At 42.2% G+C, this 19569-nt stretch overlaps 1 protein-coding gene across 23 annotated transcripts in view; it reads left to right on the forward strand.

Moving 5' to 3' along the window:
- The window catches only part of MICAL3 (microtubule associated monooxygenase, calponin and LIM domain containing 3), a 273115-nt gene that overhangs the window by 86716 nt on the left and 166830 nt on the right, over positions 1–19569 (forward strand). For 11 of the 23 annotated variants that reach the window (XM_061638568.1, XM_061638555.1, XM_061638570.1 and 8 more), the window contains exon 1: positions 8848–9153. The exons of the other annotated variants lie outside the window; for them this stretch is intronic. The gene's annotated coding sequence lies outside the window, so the exon portion shown is untranslated. Of the gene's footprint in view, positions 1–8847; positions 9154–19569 lie in introns of those variants that run through there. 23 annotated transcript variants of the gene reach the window in all.

Raw genomic sequence — 19569 nt, forward strand, 5'->3', positions numbered from 1 at the left:
ACAAAATATCTTTAAAAACATTTTTAAAAAAAGCTTTCAAGGCTTTCAGTTGCTGACCTATACAATTGTTTCTGATTCTGATTGTTTGCTCAGAGGATGACTTATGACTGCCATGTAGTGTTTTTGTGTGGGAACTTGCCCTCCATCCTGTTCTTTTTTAAATTATGTTCTTCAGCTTTTGCATCAGTTGAATTAGGCATCAGCATGACCGTATGGATAACACTGTTTTGTTTTGTTCCTCACAACAAAGGAAATGCTCTCTGAGCATGTAGTATTGTTTGTAATTTACTACTTTGTGTGTTTGTATGATTCCCCCCCCCTTTTCTTAACAAGTGCTTCAGGTGGGTCCCCGTGATCTTCATTCATTCTTACGAGGACTTCAGTTGAGCCTTGTTATCAAATGTGCCTCAAAATACTGCTTAAATCTCCCTTCGTGAACAACTGAAGCTATTTATAATTGTATTACAAATTGGTGTAGTTTGACCCCCAAGAATTTCCACATGAACATTTAGCAGGTGCCCTCTGTGCTCCCTGCGCAAGTTTTATTTATTTGTTTAGAAAATGGAAATGCTGCTCTTCAATAAAAAAAACCCAGGATGCCACACAATAAAATAATAAAAATTGAAAGAATATAAAGTGCTAGGAGAATAAAATGACACAAGCAGCAATGAAAATAACGCCACAGATAAAAACACAATCAAGCAACTTGCGTATCGTGCAGGGATGCTCTGGCAGGTGTTCTGGGTGATGGCAATACCAAGTGATGCCGAGATGAATTCCTGTGTATGGGGAAGCAGCTTTGTTAATTCCCCAAATGCCCCCAACATAGCATCATTCCTAGGTGTCGCTGGAATTAAAATGGCTCCTCCCCCAGTCCTAGCTTGGTACTCATTGCATTAAAGCATCTTATTTTGGTTTTGGTTTTTAAAGGGGAGCTCAGGGCAAGCAGGCAAGTGTCAGTCATAGGCTGTGCTGATGGGTTGGCAGCTCCCTGAGGATGTGCGGTGCTGGAGCCAGGCCTGTTAAAGCAAATGGGGGAGCTGATTAGGGACTGATAGAGATACTTCATTCAGTAACCTAACATCAGTGTTGGTGATGGAGGCAAGTGAAACTTGACCTGCTCACGTGTTCCCATTTGCCATATGTATCAGTTTTCTAAATGCACAGTGGATAGTGCTGTGTGGTGGGGTAGTAGTTAGGAATTTACAATTTTAAAATAAGTGCAGTAAATTTAGGAAATCTTTGCTCTTCCATTGAATTATCTGTTACAGTTTAAGGGGGGGAAGGGGACTGTTCATACCTGCTTACAGTTTATCAACCAAACCTTACCTCAGATTATCATAATCTCCAGAGGAGTAGCTGTTAGTCTGCTTCTTCTGCGCTTTAGACTTTTTTAGTCTGTTTTTCCTTGGATTTTCATGTTAGTACCGACAGTTCCCATTCTCATTGAAGGGAGTTTCATTGGCATATGAATAACTTGAATAAAGAAGTTTAAAAACACACAATTACTTTTTGCTTTGCAGTCATCCCCAAGTCACTATTTTGGTATTGAAGTCCATCAAGCATTTCTTGATTGGTCCATCTTAATGAGTTGATAGAAATGCCCTTATTCCAGATATGGTGGTGTGTATTGAAACTTTACAAATACAGAATCCATACAGGTATGGTAGCTTAACTAGTTCATTAATAGGAGTGCTTTACACCACATTTGAAATGTGGGGCTGGAGAAGAGCTTTATGCATACCATGGACTGCGAAAAAGACAAATAATTGGGTGTTAGAACAAATTAAACCAGAACTGTCACTAGAAGCTAAAATAATGAAACTGAGGTTATCATACTTTGGACACATCATGAGAAGACATGATTCACTAGAAAAGACAATAATGCTGGGAAAAACAGAAGGGAGTAGAAAAAGAAGACGATCAAACAAGAGATGGATTGATTCCATAAAGGAAGCCACAGACCTGAACTTACGAGATCTGAACAGAGTGGTTCATGACAGATGCTCTTGAAGGTCGCTGATTCATAGGGTCGCCATAAGTCGTAATCAACTTGAAGGCACATAACAACAACAGCTCCCTGGTAGGACTCCTAATACATGCTTGCAGCAGGGTGCCTGGGGAAGAGAAAGTGGTGCAGTCTGGAGGTGTGGATTGTGCTTAAGGGGATAGTGCATAGTTCATTCAGTGTGCCTAAATACCGTACTCCAAACAAAGGTGTGAAAATTGGAGGGGGAAATATCAATAATTTAAGATATGAAGACGATGTCATACTCATTCATTGGCGATCACTTGTGGCCGAGTAAGATTGTCTTCCAAGAAAATTTGGTTGGAAAACGCCTGTGCGTGAATTTGTTTCATGTGGGAAGATCGGTGCACAACGATCAACACACAATCTTGTCAGAAAAAGACTTTGATCCAATGGCATGGGTACCATGATGATTGGACGTCTTTTATGTGCTGCAGCCTTCATCCGTCTTCACAGCCGTTGTAACATACACATTATTATCCTCTGCCTGTTCTGCCATTGACAACACTCTTGGATTGTTCTTTGTCTGGTTCCTCTCCCTTGACCTCACCGCCGTGGGTGACCCTGCTGGGAGTACATGACTCCTGACGGCATTGCTCATAGGATTCATTGCAACATACTACTAGCAGAAAGCAGTAGTGATTTGGAACAAATGCTGATGAAAGTTCAAGAGGAAAGCACAAAAGCAGGACTACAGCTGAACGTCAAGAGGACTAAAGTAATGACAGTAGAAGATTTATGTAACTTTAAAATTGACAATGAGAACATTGGACTTGTCAAGGATTGTCAATACCTTGGCACAGTCATTAACCAAAATGGAGACAATAGTCAAGAAATCAGAAGAAGGCTAGGACTGGTGAGGGCAGCTATGAGAGAACTAGAAAATGTCCTCAAATGCAAAGATGTATCACTGAACACTAAAGTCAGGATCATTCAGACCATGGTATTCCCGATCTCTATGTATGGATGTGAAAGCTGGACAGTGAAAAAAGTGGATAAGAGAAAAATCAGCTCCTTTGAAATGTGGTGTTGGAGGAAAGCTTTGCGCATACCACACACTGCGGAAAAAACAGATATTTCGGTGTCAGAACAAATTAAACCAGAACTATCACTAGAAGCTAAAATGATGAAACTGAGGTTATCATACTTTGGACACATCATGAGGAGACATGATTTACTAGAAAAGACGATAATACTGGGAAAAACAGAAGGGAGTAGAAAAAGAGGAAGGCCAAACAAGAGATGGATTGATCCCATAAAGGAAGCCACAGACCTTAACTTACAAGATCTGAACAGGGTGGTTCATGACAGATGCTGTTGGAGGTTGCTCATTCATAGGGTCGCTATAAGTTGTAATCTACTTGAAGGCACATAACAGCAACAACAACAACATTACATTGTAAGTGACATACAGCAGATCAGATTCCAGAGGAGGACATTTGCTTAGGCCTAAAAAAACAAAGGGGAACTGCAAAAAGTTCTGAAGAAAAAAATCAGTTTCTTATTATGCCTAATTCTTTCAAGTGACTTATGAATATAGATCAGAACCATAAATGTGTTCCAGCTCCACTTCTGTTGTGTAATAAACTTTGTTACTGTCATTGTCAAAAGGCATTACTGCTTCTACTTATCTTTTTTTAAAAGGAGGGGAATGACCCACTCCTTATTTGATTACTTGTAAAGATCACTGTAAGGAAGCAAGGGCTTGAAACAATAGAATAAAATATACCAAGCTTTGATAGATCTTGTGATGTTCCTCAGTGAAACTGCTAACTCCTATTGTTAAAACAGTCACATGTATTAGATATGAAAATAAACTAGAGATGCTTCTGCAAATAAATAAAAGTTTACCACCTTTCAGTTTTGCCCCTTTGAGTCTGAGTTTGAAAATGAATGCTTCCCTTCCTGTCCTGTACCCTGCATTTACCAGGACCCCACAGCACCACCTCATTGCATGGAGTAGCCAAGGTGTTCAGAAATAATGTGTCAGAATTCCTCATTTACACACCCCACTCTTTCTGGATCAAGGGGCCCCATTAAGAATGCATTGCCAAAGAGCTCTCAAAATCCAAGAACTAACACTGGACTGTGGTTCCATGAATTACTTAGAGCCTAGCATATGTTTGTGCAGACAAGAACTGCCTATTTTGTTGAATCCCGTCTTCCTTCTTGTTTGGGCCTCCTACGTGTAATAAATCATCAGTGGTACAGCATGCAAAGAACTCAGTGTACAGATGACATTTTTCATTTCTGTGTTATATTGCACACATCATTACAAACCTTTGCTCTCGGGTATGTTTAGCACTAACAAGTAGGGAATTACACTAGAACATAATCACTGGCTTAGGTTATTTTGAACTATTTTAAAGCATTCAAGTTTGTTTTCTTGATTGCTGAATTACTATCTGCTCTAGTTCTTCTACCAGGAACTGCTCCCTAAACTCTGGATGAATTCCCTCTTATGGCTGTTTGATTCTTGAAAGTCTTTTAGTTGTTGTGGCTCATAACAACCCCTTCAGCCTTATGATGGCAGAAGATTACTTGAGTTCAAAGGTTTACATCTCTGTCATAGACTCATTCCATGCTTTGGTTTCTCATTCATATCTTTGTCATAGATGGATTCCATGGTTAGGTTTCTCTTGTGTAAAGTTAACTGAGCAATGGGACATCTCATGGTTTTTTTGTGAAAGCAAATACAATAACATTTCATAGCACATTCTGTAAGCTTTAAGTATTATTACAAACGTCATAAACCTACATAAAAATCATAAACAGAGACCATAATTTGCTGATTGTGTGTGTTTTCAGTTTCTGCCATGACTAGTTAAAACAGGGCTTGGGAACCTGCAGCCCTGTTATTGGATTCTAAGAGTTATCAGCCCCAGCCAGCATGGCCAATGGTCAGGGATGCTGGGAGTTGTAGTTCAACATCTGGAGGGCCACAGGTTCCCCACCCTTGAGTAGGATTGGGTAGCTGATGATGGGAAAGACTTCTTGAGACAAAAGACAGCTTCCTGTGCTCCTGTGTGCGTGTGTGTTGCATTTGTGGGAGGGAGGCATTCTTCTGCATGTCTTAGTCAGTAGCAATCCATGAAACTTGTCACAAAATGCGGAGGGCCATTGACTCCTCTTGTTCATGAAGCATACTCACTAGCCTCATGCCATCTGGACATGCATTCTAGGTGCTGGGCTGCCTCGGAGAAGGTGTCACAGATGCAGTCGAATTTGCAGTGTAGGGAGTCCTCTTGGTTCCTCTGCCTGCCTTGGTATTGTGCTGCCCTTGCTTAAAGAACCCTGCTCAAACCCAGGCACAAGAGGAGTTAGCTTAGGGAGAGGAGTCAGTTGAGGACGAGGTCCCTGGGAGCGTTGAAGGAAGGGGGGAGCGCTGCCAGCCTGCAGACTAGCCCCCCCCCATCGAGGCAGATTCTGCTCAGCCTGCAAGCTCCCTGCCTGAGCTGTTGGGAAGTGACACCTTGCATGCGCCAACCCCCCCACCACAGGAATCCCCGCCTGGCAGTTCAAACGCTTCTCCGCCAACCAGCTTCCTGCTTCCCAAAACCGAGCTGTCACCTAGCGAACCCCGCTGTTGGATGGGCCGCCGGAGGCTTGCCCGCCTCACCCATGTGAGATGGCGCGAGAAGAGGGACTTTCAGAGGGTGGAACTTTGGAGGAGCCATCATTTATGAGGGAAGACCTTCCCTACTTAAGCAGGTGCCCACCCAGACACTAGTGCTGAGTCAACTCTCCCCACACGCTGCAGAGACTGTTTAGGTAGCTTAGCTAGGGAAAGTAGTGAGCTAGAGTAGACAGGCTTATGAAGCGCACTGCTTTGGATGTAACCATCACCCTGATAAACTGGGAATTAAACCAAGCCTTGCCTTTGTCTCGTGTCTCAGGCTCTGGGCAGGACAGCATTTCCTATCTTATGACTATGCGAACTTGTATTATACTGAATCAGACCATTGATCTTCTGGCCCAATATTTTCTGCTCCAATTGGCAGCAGTCTCAGGAAGACTTCCTCCAGCTATCTGAGAGTCTTTAATTAGGATTTCCAGGATTGAACCTGGAATTTCTTGTATGCAAAACTTGTGATGTATTAGTGGGCTGTGGGCTTGCCTCTGTTTGAGCAGGGTTTTTTGCAGTGTTGGCGTCCACTAAAGGCCTCTCCATGGAAGAGGGTCTCAAAGAGGGGAAAAGACAGTTTCCTCTGTCGACTCCACTTTCTTCTATGAATTATTACATCCTTCCCCAGTTAGTGGTACTAATTTTAAATTTGCATGCATGTTTCGCTTTTTTAAATGACTGACAGCGTTCTGATCCCCCGCCCTCCGATGATTCTCATTCCTTGATAACCAGGAGGGGTATGTAGCATAACAGTTTGTTGTAGCCATGAATCTCTTTCTCAAGAACATGTGTACTCAATCCTTTTAGAGTTCATTGATACAATTCACATGTGCATCCTACACTTCAGGCAGGTTTTCCAGTACCATCAGTAAAACACGTAACATGAACTGTTCACTGCCATCCTAAGCTGAAAGAAGTTGACACACTTCAACACTGGACATCGTGAACCAAATGGGGTGCTGATTCGACAACAGGCTAATCCTCTACAAAATGATTGCACCACCAGCAAATAAAATGGGAATATATCACATGAATTTACACATACTTCCTTTAAAACAAATGTCACTTTATAGCTTTTTAAGCATATCTTTTGAATTTATGACCCTTGATATGTGTATGTATTCACTACATTCAATCTCTTATGTCAACTTTGCATGCTGTCTATATGAGCCCGTTATCATTCAGTTGTTTCAAGCACGGTTACGTGGGAGCACAAACCCTGGTTCCTTGTGATGACCTTCATTTACCTCTGATGTCGTGTCACCCTTTGAGAATGTGTTTGACTTCCTAATATTTAATCCAAAAAAGTTAAGAGCAGTACTCATATTTTCCTATTTGCACTAACTGTACCGAAACATAGTGGCATGGCATGCTGCCAGCTCAAGACGGCCTTTTGCTGCTGCTACTGGCTCATATTGCTGAGCTATGGGCCACCTGGGAGTCAGGCTACTGGTGGGTGTTGATGTACTGCACTCACTTTTTCATGTAAAAGGGATTTTGACTTCCAAGAGGGAACTAAAGATGGTGGGGTACCTAAATGTAAGCTAGCTTACATCTCTGTAATGGGATCCCTATTCTATCTGCAGTGAGGCATTTAACAGGAGTGGGGTTTTTTTGTGTGTGTTTTGTTGTTGGCCCATGTTGTCAGTTCGTGGGTAAAGACCCATTTGTTTGTCTGGAGGAGCTGTTGGTACTTGTGGCATAATGCAGCTGTTGAAGCAAATTCACTGAAGCTTATTTACTTTGGCTTTGGAAGATAGTTTGACACAGAGTTTAAAAAAAAATTTTTTTTAATTTCAAGTAACACAACATAAACATCCCCACCTCCACAGATGAGTACAACGTTTCGTTTCCAAAACAAAAATTAAAAAAATCCAGTTGCAGTGTCCATCAAATAAAAGTGAAACAACCTTTTCTTATAGGAAATCTGCTTTGGGCAAAACAATCTAGTACAGCAGCTTGTTTCTAAACACTTTTTGCATTTATTTTTAAAACAAAAAGCAAATTCAGAGCTGTGATAGTTATAAAGAAATGTTTAAAATGTTCTAGCAGTGAACATGAAACAGGGAGACTTTGGGGCAAGGGTTCTTTGCCCTAAAGTGCTTCTTTCTCTGTCTCTCCAAGGTTCCCAAATTATCCTTGCTCTGCTCTTAGGGACTGCTTACCTCTCTCCTCTGCCCATGCAGTTTCTCTCCATAATCTATAGTATGCAAAAGTGCTACATATTGCAACTAATGTTTTTAACGTTGTTTTGTTTTAATGTATTTTATGATGTTTTAAAGTGTTTTTAGCACTTCTGTTTGCCGTCCTGGGCTCCTGCTGAGAGGAAGGGCGGGATATAAATCAAATAATAAATAAAATAAATAAATAAACTAGAAAAAATACATAAGTTTTAAGGCAGGGTGGGGAACCTGTTGCCCTCCAGATGTTGGATTGCCAAGTTGCTCCAATCAGTCCCACCCCCACCATATCTCATGTCAGGGATGATGGGAGTTGTAGTCTAGCAATACCTGCAGGGCCACAGGCTGCCTGCCCCTGGTTTAGGCCAGTTAATTAAAACTGATAAAATCTCTTTCTTTGGTACAGAGCTCAATTCTATATTGTGAGAGCATGTGGATCTTTACAGGGCAGTTTGAAACTCCACTAACGGAAAGATTTAAGGAATAGGAAAATAGGGGCAAGGCTCATCGGGCATCTGGAAACTGAATTGGGCAGAGACTAGAGAGAGGTTGCAAAGCAGATCTACCATATTTTTTGTTGAATTCTTGCTAGAAAGCAGATGTTGCTTTAAAACTCTCTTAATCCACAGCACTCAGATCACTTCCACCAAACCTTTTCATAGCCTCTGGAGTGTGGCAGAATCTTGAATTCATGACTGCTGGTGTCTCTGGAAGCTATGGATGATGCATTCCTTAAGAAGCGACATTGCCATGGCCTCAGAGGGGAAGAGCAAATTGTACCCCACACTACCAATGCTGCTGCCTCTTGATGAAACTGATTTCTTAACAGCACCCTACTTGATCCATCCTCTCTGGCTTGAGACATTTCAACATGCTTCATGTCTTGAGGCAAATCCCTTTACTAAAAGCTAGTTCCAGCCTCAAGTGGGAGTCAGGTGTCCCGCCAGAAGGGGAACACTTTGCCCAGTTGCTATTTTTAAGTGCTTGAACAGTACACAAACACTGTTAGCTTGTAAGATGGAAGCTGTCCCCTGAAGGCAGAAGCTCTGGTCCTAATCAGCTGTTTGCTCTGCAGAATTTAGGCCATTGTTCCTGTAGAGAACTGCTTGCATGAGACCCTTTGCCTAGGAAACAGAAATTGCTCTATACTCTGCCATCCTCTTTGAGAGCTTCATGGAAAAGCCATTTGTTTTTGTTTAGCTGTGCTATAAAGTTTTATAATCTTCTCCTCCTTAGTGGGGAGTGTTGGTGCAGCAACCTAAGAGGAACAAGTTTTGTTTTCTGGAGCTCTTGGTTTCTCCCATCACTAAGGAGACGTGGTAAGGTGTGGCTGGGTAGGGTGTGAAGCTTCTAATGGGACTGTGTGGGAAGTTAGCTAATTTGTTTTGAATTGCTTGATCTTCTGGTTTAAATTATATTGTAGTGGCATGTTAGCTTTGAAGAATAATAAAAATTCAGATAGGTTGAAGCTTGGTTTGGTGTACCTTAGGAATTCAAAACTGGAGTGAAAGGATGTTATCTCTTTGCAAAATATGGGAATTAACAAGTAAAAAGACCCACAGTGTCTTCAGGATGCATTTTTCAAGGTCACTTAATGCAGGTTGTAATATGGATCCTAATCCATCAGAAGTTATGGTTTCCTTGATCAGCACAGAATACAAGAGTGTGATCTTGTGTTGCATGTGCAGCTAGGGATGCATGTTTTGGCAGATATAGTTGTTTCCCTTTAGATCTTACCTGCCCATTATTAAACAAATCAGTTGGTCTTAGGCAAGCCAGTGTCTGTTGACCTTGGTCCCCACCAGTGGCAATACTGGGTTAATGCTGACCAGTCTGACCAGCGGCACGTGTGTGTTGTCATTAGGATTTAATATTCTCAAATGTTCTATATATGTCATCTTCAGTTAAGGTACCCACCATCCCCTTGCAATTATGCAGTTGTAGATCCCTTGACAATGCAGGATCTGACTGTCCTTAGAACCTTGATGCAGATGTGGAGATTAAAATGTGTATCCTGATTCCTGATCTGTTAAGCTGAGCACATTTGCCTAGTTCAAAATGTGCTGGATGCAGCTTGACTGTCCTCAGCCTATGTGTTCCCATGTTGCAGTTCTGTTGGCAAAATCAATAACATGCTGGAGGTGTATGTATGTACTTCTGCTCTGTACTGGATGGAATTAGATCTATTAAAACATTTGGTGCCTTTCTTTCAGCTTTGATTTAAATATTAATGGCCAGGAGCTATGACAGAATAATTTAGCTTTTGAGGAGAGGGCAAGAATGAGTGGTAGAAAAACTTTCTGCAAGTGCAAAGGCTGTAATACATAGTATAGAAAAATGCCAGAATTAGTCCAAGGTGGCAGCAGAAAAGAGGTTCTACTTCTCTAGTAGTTAGGGTATAAATGCTCTTGGAGAAGAACATGAAACACTTGTTTTTTCATGCTCACCCCTATTAGAACTTGATTCTTGCATAGCTTGGCTGTTGTCATGCTATTTTTTTAAGTTCCATTGTGAGACTTAGTTTGCTCTGCATTTCTTAGTCGATAAGCTGTGAACAGAGGTCTGAAGAATGACTTTGGAAAGCTGGATATAAGAGTTGGTAATGTGTGCACTTGATGTTGCTTACTATTGCTGAGATGCAGCAGAACTAAATTAAACAGTTAATGTTGAAAATGCAGAGAGGTGGCTCTTGAGGAAGGGCTGTAGCTCAGTGGTACAGCACCCATTTTGCTCACAGAAAGTCCTAGGTTTAGTTCCCAACATGGCCAGGTAGAGATGGGAATGACTTCCGCATGAAAGCCTGGAGAACTGCTGCCAGTCAGTGTAAATAATATGGAGCCTGATGTGTCAATCTTCTGTCTACATTCTTACGTCTGGGATTTATTTATTTTTTTGCTGCTAGTTGGGTCTTCTTGATCTTTCACTACATTGGCTCATCATAAGGAGATAATAAAATCTCTTTGAAACATCGTATTTAAAATTGTAATCAAGGTGTAAACCAGACTCACATATCAGATGACTTTGGGCTTATCTTTCTTTGGGTTAGTGCAGAAATTGAATAAATGAAACTGCCTGCTGGCAAATTTTTTCCTAGCTCTGCTATCAAAGATGCTTTTAACTGGAGATGCAGGGGATTGAACCTGGGATCTTCTAATGCAAAAGCATTTGCTTTCATCATGAACTGTGCAAGTGTCACTGGGCTGTGTAAATGGATGGCTATCATCATAGGTTCAGGTGTGCTGCAGGTTTGAAATGGTTTTCTTGATTTCTGAAACTGACTTGTCATGCTTTAGATCTGCAAAATGTTCCTTTATTTAGAATGTTTTACATTTTCCACCAATTTCAAAAGAAGTTTTCAAACAGTTTACACAGTAAAATTAGGCAACAATTGAAATGTCCTAAAGCACCTTCCAAGCCAGAGATGGGGAACTTCTGGAATTGTTTTGATTTCATAAGATCAGTAGTAACAATAAGTGAATGCCAATTGCAAATAAAATGTTAGGCAAGGGTTGGCAGTTTCAGATTTTTGACTTTGTTTACTAAATGCAAGTAAAGCACACATGTTAAATTAGAGCAATTCTGAAGGCATCAGAAGGTTTTTCAATTCAAAGTTGAATTTATTTGCATAGGGAAATTTTCCAGTTCAAAAATTTCCAAGATACCCACATTACTGCTCTGGCCCTCCAGATGTTCTTGGACTCCAACTCCATCAACCCCAGCTAGCATGGCCCCTAGTCAGGAATGGTGGGAGCAACATCTGGAGGGCCACAAGTTCCCCATCACTACTCTAAAGTTTTCATTGAAATGCAAATGTTGCTATTTCCTTTGGTATATATTCTCAGGTTTGTAAACAGCCAGTTGTGTAGTCACTTAGGAGGACTTATTTGGAAGGGCTGTATGTACGTTCCACCCTCTGCTCAAACTCAGAATGGGATGGAGAGGAATTGAAGCCATGTATCTCCACAAAGAGAATTTATTGAACAGGCTCATGCATGCAGCACTGTATGGCAGAGAGTAAGGTTTGAATGTCATACACTTAACCATCTTTAAATAGTGGGTGCTAAAATACAATGGGGAGGGGTATGAAGTTCTAAATATCTATAGCCATAGCACCTGTTGTGTTCAGGCAGCTCCCTTGATCCAGATGAAGATGATTTCCTCCTTGTCTGGACCACATAATGCTATACAGTTAATGGAGTCTGCCAAGATGGGTGTGTGAGAGAGACATGGTAGAGCTAGGAAACAATATCTGGCTTGACTTTGCCTTGCAGGGCCAGCTCCAAAGGGTGGCCAGGTGGGGCCCTGGCTGAGGGTCCCGCAGCCCACAGGGGCCCCTGAAGGGCCCCTTGTTATGGTGGGGAAGTAGCGCTCCTCTTCCGCAGCAGGCTCCTTGCTGCAGATTGCAGGGAGGGAGCTGCCCACCCGCTCGCCCTCTCCCTGCCTGTTCGCTTGCTCGCTCGCCCTCTCTCCGCCTGCTCGCTTGCTTGCCCGCCCTCTCCCCCCCTCTCCGCCTGCTCGCTTGCTTGCCCGCCCTCTCCCCCCGTTTACTTGCCCCCCTGCTTGCTCGCCTGCCGTCCCACCCCCTGCCGCCTCCCTGCTCGCTTGCCTGCCATCCCGCCTCCCTGCTCGCTCGCTTGCCGCCTGACCTCCCGCTCCTCCGCCCACCTGGTAGGTAGGTGGGGTGTGCATGTGGGTGCCAGGGCCCAGGGCAGGCTGGTGCTGGCCCTGCTGCCTTGGCCTAGTGCTATAATTTTATAATTTTAGAATACTTATTGTGCTTAAGGTACATATGGTCGTCTGATTCCAGTCACATATTATCTCTAAACCAAAGCTGTGCTGAAGTAGAAACAAGCCAAGTCTCATAGGGCCAGCCTGCCAGACATACCTTACTTTTCTTCTGTCTACATTGTGTTGATTCTTCAGTATTTTCTTTCTGCTAGGTGGCTACAGTGGCCTAGTAAATAAGCCTCAACATTTACTAGCCTTCTTAAAGTTACTACCCTGCTGGGGGCTGGCAGAGGAGAGACAGAGAGCTACGTTTCTGTGCTGTATGCAGAGGCAAGGACTTCCCCCCTCTAGCAGTCTGCTTGGTTTCTATGCTGGGCTCAGAGGAAGGACTGAGAGTTCCATCTGTCGTTCACCAGCCTGCTCACTCATATGTGTGGTATTACATCCAGGCTGTCTGTGTCTGATGACAGTTGCGGGTCCAACAGCATCTGAAGGATCATGGGTTCCCTATCTCGGCATAATTCACCCAAATGGCAGAGAGAAAATTCAACTAAGAAGCCTCTTCTTTACAGCTTAGTGCCTTATCTACTGCACTATTAGTTTTAAATCTGTCATTTGGTGTACTGGTAGATGCTGGCTTTCTCCCCCTGTGTTTAGTTTTGGTTTCTTAACTGATTTCCATCTCTTCTTATAAGGCAATGTCCAGCAGCAAGAGATGTCCTAACCTCAGGCAGCTTTTTCCATTCTTCTTGGATGGATCAGTATAGTCTTTGTACATGCTGTGGTTATGACTACTTAATATGTGACTCGCGCAAGCTGGTTAAAGTGAGCCCTAAAGCACAAAATCCACAGGAGAGTTGGTGAAGAGTTCACCTGTTCTCTTTTGCAATACAGAACTGGAAGGCAAATTTGACACACAGTCCAGATTTTGACGCTCCTCCTACATAAATGGAACAAGGGTAAGCAGGCCACACCTGCATTGTCAAACTGTTTTCAGCTGGACATTTTATTACAGGAACTTGCTCATATCTTTGCAACCCAGGATATCAGGAAAAATGCAAACTAGCATCTTGGGTGCATCTGTGGAGGTAATGAGTTGCTGAGGAAAGATCCTCCCTTTTCAGTTCATTCCTCAGATTCTTGATTTTTTTTAGCAAAGCTTGCCAAAGTAGCACATGTTGAAAACAATACAGGATCTTGGCTAAGGGCCACAGGTATAGAATAACACAAACCTTTCAGTGTAGAACACTAAATTTAGGCCAGCTCCTATGGGCTCCTTCTGAGGAATGATTAGTATTATGGGCTCCTACTGGGAGGAAGGGCAAGATATAAATCTAATAAATAAATAATACAAATGATTGAATGCATTGACCAAGTATCAAATGGTTAACAACCACTTGATCTGAAAAATATTGGTGTAGGTCAGTTTTTCCCTGAACAGCTTGGCTTGCTCAGACATTGTTTTCCTCTTAGCATTGTTCCCTGTTCCCTCATGGCAGGTAGAATAGAAGTGGAGAATGGGAAATGCTTTTTTAAAAATCTTTTTGGCTCAGTCTGCATATGGTAGGGAGCAGAGAAAGATGGTATGTCAGCTCCCTGGAGGCAGCCATCTGAACAGACCCATTGTTTGCCATGTTCTGATAAAGAAGACTGGTATCATCAGCACTCCTTCTTCAGTTCGGTTGTGGCCCTGAAGTTGAGAGCCAGGATATTTATGAAAACAAGGATGGACCTTGAGATGAGAGGTTTTTTTACCCTTAAATTTTCATAGAGATATGACCCTGTATGCTGGCAGAGTTCATGAGCTGTGTTTGTGCCAGGCTGCTACTTTCTGCCACCCATAACTATGGTGTTTTTTAAACAGTGTCCCTTTTTTTGCACTGGTAATTATAGGTGGTACATCTTCTGTATTTACTATTTATAATCTACAGAAGTTGTCATAGAGATGTAGTTGGATGTGGAAAAAATTAGTCGGTCTCTTCTTTGTAAACCTGGGTCCTTGCCCTGTGCAATTAGATACTAACTGGAAATCTTGCATAGATGGGTGTGTGCCTAAACACACACCGCTGGATTAAAAGGCTGTTTCAACAACTATCTAAAACAAGATGAATGATGTGGGTTGATCTGTAGAAAGTTGATGGTGTGGATGTCTTTGCCTTATTGTGAAGTGAATGGATGGTGCCCATCTTTTGATCCCTGCCAGTTTGTTATAAATGATCTCACTGGAACACTGTGGACCTGTATACTTTTAAGACCTACGTGTTGATCTAGTTGCTTTTCAGTGAAGTTTCAGACATTATGCAGCAGCAGTCATAAGTCTGCTATTAAGTCTACTCTAAACAGGTAGCGATAATCAATCTTGGCTCCCTAATGAGCATACCTGTGTGAGTGTGTTTGCAGGCATACCTTTTTTGTATTCATTCATGCTTCACATTTTTTTTAATGTAATGTGTGAAGATCCCCTCTACTCTTGAGTCAGGGCTTGGAACATGTCAGCACTCTGCACTTTTCTTACAGTGCTTTAGGTCAGGGGTTCCCAAACTGTGGTCTGTGAACAACCAATGATCCGCAAGCTTCATTCAGGTGGTCCGTGGCATGTCTGCATTAAATAGGCATCTTGGTTTTTATTGCTTCTTTTATTTCTTATATTGTACTTTATTGTATTACAGTTTGAATTCTATGGAATGCAAATTGTAGTACAATAAAAGAAATAAAATAAACAATAAAAATATGATAAAAATCATACTGCAACTAGCATGGTGCATTACAGTTGCTACAGCAGACAGGAAAATCATTAAGTAGTACATTAAGACCATCAGCAATTTTCAAGTGGTTGGGGGGGGGAGTTGCGGAACCACTTCTCTAGGTAAGGCTGAAAATAACAGCAGTTCATGGAGGGGGGCATGGAGAACAGCACCCAGCAGTAATCTTTTAAGGGCTTTTCCACTTTCAGGTCTCTTTCTCAGTAGCTTTTATTGTTCTGGATATGTGTTAAAAGATGCTGAGCTGCACACATAGACATAAAAGGCAAGGGCTTGCCAGTGTTGTACACAGGAACACAAGCCCTTTTTCTGCATACCTCTTCATAGAATATACGCCCCCTTTCCTGTAACCCCCCCCCAAGCAACACACAGTGCTTTAACCAAGAAATGTGCAGGGGTTCTGAGTCAGCATTGGCTGCCTCAAGACAAAAACATGCAAGATCCTGCCGGCTTGAAGAAAGGCACAGGCATGGAAACGAATACCTTAGAAACCTGGCAGGCATCTCTGTCTTCCCTTGTTGTTCCTGTGCTCTCTGGCTTGCTGTCTCCAGGTTTCAAGGGCTTTAGGGGTCCAACTATTCCCAGCAGGAGTTGATAGATGGAAATCACCGAAGCTTTTACAGGCAGAAGGAAGTTCTGAATGTTAGTAATGTTACTGTTCTTTCCTCTCTTCCCCTCCGCGTTAGTAAAAGGGTAGCACCCACATCCATTCGAATGTGTCCACACCCCTGCTTCATACCCCATTGTTAAGAGGCAAGGGGAGATTGAGAGAGCCTGTGCAGAATAACAGATCAGTGAATGTGTGACAATACAGGTATTTCTTGTGACACCTCGAAGGCTAACAGGCTTATTTGTGGTAGAAACTTTTATAGAATAGAGCCTACTTCAACAAATGCCTGAAGTGTTATCCTTGGTTGGCAGATATGTACATATCCACAAGTTCAGTGGAAAAGATCGTAAACAGTGGGCTCCAAAGGCTGTGCATATACAATGTCCTTGGTCCCTTTGAGACCGCTCTTGGATTTTCTCTGTTTTAAACCCTCTTCCTCTAAGTTCCCCTGACACTACAAAGATCTTCTTGCAGCGTTCATGAGTCTGGCAAAGTGGAAAAACAAGAGGACATTGATGAGCTAAGTTTAGCTTCAGCCTTGCTCTGTAGACCTCTGTTGGCACTACACTGCAGAGTGTTCTTTGGTTTATGCTCCCTGTTACTATAAAAAGCATTTTGTCATCAGCTGGGGGGCACAAGTGTAACTTGGTACACTGAAGTGATTTGTGGATATGTGCAGAGAGTATCTCTGAGGGGACATAAGGAAGGATCTTTGAGAGGACACAGCCTTTATTCTGGAGTGGTTGATCAAGGAATAATGACTGGTTGCTACTTATATACTTAAAAAAACCAAAAACACCCTGAAACAGTATCCCTGTAGGAGTGAGGGGAAACAAGCCTCTCAATTGTGATGATGGCTAATGTTGCTCATAAGTACTATTTTTATTTTATTATGTGATGGTGGTAATTATGCAGAATAACATAGCAAAAAAGACTGATTGTTGTCTAGAGGCACTCTGATAGTGATAATACATGGGTCTAGATCTGATAACAGATGCTATTGGAGGTTGCTGATTCATAGGGTAGCCATAAGTCATAATCAGCTTGAAGGCATATAACAACAAAAAACTATGATAATATTTTCACAGACAAATCATGCTGGAGTAACAATACCTTTCTGACATAATCTCAGCAATGGGGGTGATACCATGAATACAGAATGACAGAATAGTAGAGTTGCAAGGGGCCTATAAGGCCATCAAGTCCAACTCTACTATCCTATGATTCTTTATTCTTAGTTTCCTGAAGCCCCAAATACCAAATTGTGTAGAACCTTGAATGCTATAAAAATGTAGCTTAGTCCCAGCAGCCTTATATATGTGAAAATGTTTTATTGAGAAGAATAATTTTATTGAGAAGAATCGCCTGGAGTTTCTTACTGAAGAAGGGTTCTGAGAGAGGGAGCATCTTTAGACTTTGATCATATGTTCCCAGGAAAACAAAAGCTGAGGGTAAAGCATATTTATGGGAATCTGAGACCAGCTGAAGCCCACCTCTTTTTAAAGAAGGATTATTGTTCTGGGCAAAATAAGCCCCATCTCTGATGTCAGTAGTCTTTTCGGCCAGTCCGAAAATTAAAGAGGCTAGTTCCACCTCCCTAATGACTCCGAACTTAAATTAGGACTGGCTTGTTGAGACCTGTTGAGCCACTGAGGGAAAAAAAAACATAACTCCTGGATGTTTGTTCAGAGACAAAGGCCAGGATATGCTTATTCATATTTCATGGTGGGGGTCTGAAACTCCAGGTGGTTCTAGTGAGCTGTACTAGAACATAGCATTTGTCACAGTGCCAATCAGCCTTATAATGAGAAGACATGATTCACTAGAAAAGACAGTAATGCTGGGGAAAACAGAAGGGAGTAGAAAAAGAGGAAGGCCAAAACAAGAGATGGATTGATTCCATAAAGGAAGCCACAGACCTGAACTTACTAGATCTGAACAGAGTGGTTCATGACAGATGCTCTTGGAGGTCACTGATTAATAGGGTCGTCATAAGTTGTAATCGATTTGAAGGCACATAACAAATCAAACATTGTAAACAATGAATTATTTCATGTTCTGTATCCATAGTACTTTTCAAAAAATAGTTGTCTACTTACTATACCCCCCAATAGTCTTCTCTAAAAGCATGCTATCACAATATTTTTCTCAAGTGCTTAAAAAAAATCTTAATGTCTGCCTAAAGTGGCACTTCAGACAGCAATGAATATAGAAAAAACTTGAGTTAATCTTTGTTCACAACTTTTACTACCATCTGTTTTTGAGATGAGATTCATTGTGGTCCATCATACCTGTCTCAATTCTTTTATCTATGGAATAGTTCACACAATAGCAGCCACCACACAATAACCTTGGGGAGGCTGCAGGACTGCTGCTGGGCTTCCGGCTAGACATACACATGCTTCCATGGAGGTGCTGTTTGGGTCAACTGTTCCTCTGTGCCAGCCTTCTTCAATCTGGTGCCCTCTGGCTGTGCCCGCTGGGGCTGATGGGAGCTGTAATCCAAAACATTGGGAGGGCACCAGGTTGGGAAAGCCTGCTCTAAGCAGACAATGTGCATATGCAGCAACAGGTTTCTGTGATGGTAATGAGCCTTTTAATTCATGCCCATTGTGTAACTTGCAGCATTGGCATTATCCTCTTTGTATATGATGGTGGTACTTCACACAAACGGGGCCTCCTTGTGTCAGCCTGGCTGTCCTCTCTCCTCCCTGTTGCAGGGTGGAGGTTTTATGGCAGGGGTGGGGGAACTTTCAGCCTTCCGGATGTTGCTGAACTACAACTCCCATCAGTCACAGCAGGCATGGCCAATGGGCAGGGATGATGGGACTTGTAGTTCAGCAACATCTGAAGGGCCAAAGGTTCCCCACACTTATTTTATGGGGGCCACCATCCTGTGTGAATGTGCCCTTATTGTGTAAGCAAAGCACCAAGGGAGCTCTTGCTCACTGCTTCAAATCCTAAATAATGTCACTTGACATAGTGTTGGCAAATGCATAGCAAGCAAAACACTCCAGAGAGCACAGACACATTGGAACGGCAAGAAGCATAAGCTGTGAAGATTCGCCTTGGCTTACACCCTGTCAGGAGATAGAAAAACAAGCAAGAATTTGGAGAAGTTCATCGGAATTAAAGCCCTCCCTCGTTTCCAGAAGAAATGAAAAAAGAAGAAATACCTGTTAGTTTTTATTTTTTAAAAAATAATATTGGCTTGTAGATGCTGTGCTGCCTTATGGCTTCTGTGCTCTGGTAGAAGTGTACTTTCTATCTGTCCTCACCCTTTTTTAATCAAGAGATGGGACATGGAGCTCTCATCCTTTGGCATGGATAGGAATCTTACTTTATAGTATGAAAGATAAGGTCTGCTGATGGATGTAGATAGACATGGGTGCCGATGAAAAGAATTGAAATGGTGCAGTGTGTAATGGGTGTAATGTGATTTCTATGCTGCAGTGTTTTACATATTTTTAAAAGGCCATTAAGTGCAAACCCACACACTCAAGTAGGAAACTGCTCATTCAAAGCGGATGGTGCTCTTAGGCCAATTCCTCCTGATAAAAATATTGTGACTCTTTATATCAGATACACTTAAATCCTTTTTGTAAAACCAAAGGGTAGGCCATGAGTTCCACGTG

This window comes from Rhineura floridana, chromosome 8 (genome assembly GCF_030035675.1).
Source record: "Rhineura floridana isolate rRhiFlo1 chromosome 8, rRhiFlo1.hap2, whole genome shotgun sequence".
In the NCBI taxonomy this organism is placed as follows: Eukaryota; Metazoa; Chordata; class Lepidosauria; order Squamata; family Rhineuridae; genus Rhineura; species Rhineura floridana.